We start from the raw sequence: 3385 nt of genomic DNA, 5'->3' as shown, positions 1-3385 counted from the left end.
AAGTCATGCGAGGGACCTAACGAAGTCATAACGAAGTCATGTGACGGACCTAACGAAGTCATAACGAAGTCATGTGACGGACCTAACGAAGTCATAACGAAGTCATGCGAGGGACCTAACGAAGTCATAACGAAGTCATGTGACGGACCTAACGAAGTCATAACGAAGTCATAACGAAGTCATGCGAGGGACCTAACGAAGTCATAACGAAGTCATGTGACGGACCTAACGAAGTCATAACGAAGTCATGTGATGGACCTAACGAAGTCATAACGAAGTCATAACGAAGTCATGCGAGGGACCTAACGAAGTCATAACGAAGTCATGTGACGGACCTAACGAAGTCATAACGAAGTCATGTGACGGACCTAACGAAGTCATAACAAAGTCATAACGAAGTCATGCGAGGGACCTAACGAAGTCATAACGAAGTCATGCGAGGGACCTAACGAAGTCATAACGAAGTCATGCGATGGGCCTAACTAAGTCATAACGAAGTCATGTGACGGACCTAACTAAGTCATAACGAAGTCATGTGACGGACCTAACGAAGTCATGTGACGGACCTAACGAAGTCATAACGAAGTCATGTGACGGACCTAACTAAGTCATAACGAAGTCATGTGACGGACCTAACGAAGTCATGTGACGGACCTAACGAAGTCATAACGAAGTCATGTGACGGACATAACGAAGTCATAACGAAGTCATGTGACGGACCTAACGAAGTCATAACGAAGTCATGCGATGGACCTAACTAAGTCATAACGAAGTCATGTGACGGACCTAACGAAGTCATAACGAAGTCATGTGACGGACCTAACGAAGTCATAACGAAGTCATGTGACGGACCTAACGAAGTCATAACGAAGTCATGCGATGGACCTAACTAAGTCATAACGAAGTCATGTGACGGACCTAACGAAGTCATAACGAAGTCATGTGACGGACCTAACGAAGTCATAACGAAGTCATGCGACGGACCTAACGAAGTCATAACGAAGTCATGTGACGGACCTAACGAAGTCATAACGAAGTCATGCGATGGACCTAACTAAGTCATAACGAAGTCATGTGACGGACCTAACGAAGTCATAACGAAGTCATGTGACGGACCTAACGAAGTCATAACGAAGTCATGCGACGGACCTAACGAAGTCATGCGACGGACCTAACGAAGTCATGCGACGGACCTAACGAAGTCATGCGACGGACCTAACGAAGTCATGCGACGGACATAACGAAGTCATGCGACGGACCTAACGAAGTCATGCGACGGACCTAACGAAGTCATGCGACGGACCTAACGAAGTCATGCGACGGACATAACGAAGTCATGTGAGGAACATAACGATGGTATTCATCCCACATGCCCTGTGTGTGTCTGGGAGGTTAATTATGGAGGAATTGATTTTGTGCACCACATACCTTTAAAAGAAGAAAAATAAATTGTTGATAATGTTATGAATGCTGTTTAAGAACGGCATAAAAAAGGAAACTGTATTTTAAATTGTTTGCTGCAGCAAATCAGCTGTGTACTAATATCAATAACAGTATTGTGATTACTTTGTGATCCCTTCATACTAAGAAATGTACTTTGTCTGCAGGACAGGAAGTGGCAGCGGAATCCGCCGCCAATGATAATTAATGGAGCTGCGTTGCATGCTGGGTAGGCGGCGAGGCTCTGCCCATCCATCACCGCTGACGTGGGCATTTATGGATGAGGATGAGGATGAGGATGAGGAGGAGGATTCTCCGGAGACGTTAATCAATGAGTCCATCGGTGGGAAATGAACTGAAACATCGTGGAGATGCTGGAGGACATAAAACCAACGTTCTTAAAGATGTTGATGGATCTGCTGTCGAAGGCGCTCTAAACGTTCAGATTCTCTAATGTGACGATTCTCTGATATATATTTATATATTTTATATTTGTGTGAACTGAATAATTTTGACTTTGGGGCTTGGTGGATAATATTAATCACTTTATGTTTTACACTAAACAATTGATGATTAAAACATCGATTCAGTCATTATTTGTTGAAACGTGTGTGTGATGGACAGAGCTCTCTGTGATGTGTTCAGGGACTGTCAGAAGAATGATAATCCGACAATGACACTTTATTGTTTAAACTAAACATTATTTTTAAGAATGTTTTGGGGTCCGATGACTTTATAGAAAATGACTTGATGAAAAGTGATCTTATAGACTTGATGAGAAGTGATCTTATAGAGACTTGATGAGAAGTGATCTTATAGAGACTTGATAAGAAGTGATCTCATAGAGACTTGATGAGAAGTGATCTTATAGAGACTTGATAAGAAGTGATCTTAAAGAGACTTGATGAGAAGTGATCTCATAGAGAATTGATGAGAAGTGATCTCATAGACTTGATGATAAGTGATCTTATAGAGACTTGATGAGAAGTGATCTTATAGAGACTTGATGAGAAGTGATCTCATAGACTTGATGAGAAGTGATCTTATAGAGACTTGATGAGACGTGATCTCATAGACTTGATGAGAAGTGATCTTATAGAGACTTGATGAGACGTGATCTCATAGACTTGATGAGAAGTGATCTTATAGAGACTTGATGAGAAGTGATCTCATATAGACTTGATAAGAAGTGATCTTATAGAGACTTGATGAGAAGTGATCTTATAGAGACTTGATGAGACGTGATCTTATAGAGACTTGATGAGAAGTGATCTAATAGAGACTTGATGAGAAGTGATCTCGTAGAGACTTGATGAGACGTGATCTCATAGACTTGACGATAAGTGATCTCATATAGACTTGATGAGAAGTGATCTTATAGAGATTTGATGAGAAGTGATCTCGTAGAGACTTGATAAGTGATCTCGTAGAGACTTGATGAGAAGTGATCTCGTAGAGACTTGATGAGAAGTGATCTTGTAGAGACTTGATAAGTGATCTCGTAGAGACTTGATGAGAAGTGATCTCGTAGAGACTTGATGAGAAGTGATCTTATAGAGATTTGATGAGAAGTGATCTCGTAGAGACTTGATGAGAAGTGATCTTATAGAGATTTGATGAGAAGTGATCTCGTAGAGACTTGATAAGTGATCTCGTAGAGACTTGATGAGAAGTGATCTCGTAGAGACTTGATGAGAAGTGATCTTGTAGAGACTTGATAAGTGATCTCGTAGAGACTTGATGAGAAGTGATCTCGTAGAGACTTGATGAGAAGTGATCTCGTAGAGACTTGATGAGAAGTGATCTTATAGAGATTTGATGAGAAGTGATCTCGTAGAGACTTGATGAGAAGTGATCTTATAGAGATTTGATGAGAAGTGATCTCGTAGAGACTTGATGAGAAGTGATCTTGTAGGGACTTGATGAGAAGTGATCTCGTAGAGAC

Source organism: Cyclopterus lumpus, chromosome 19, assembly GCF_009769545.1.
Source record: "Cyclopterus lumpus isolate fCycLum1 chromosome 19, fCycLum1.pri, whole genome shotgun sequence".
In the NCBI taxonomy this organism is placed as follows: domain Eukaryota; kingdom Metazoa; phylum Chordata; class Actinopteri; order Perciformes; family Cyclopteridae; genus Cyclopterus; species Cyclopterus lumpus.
This window is presented reverse-complemented; position numbering follows the sequence as displayed.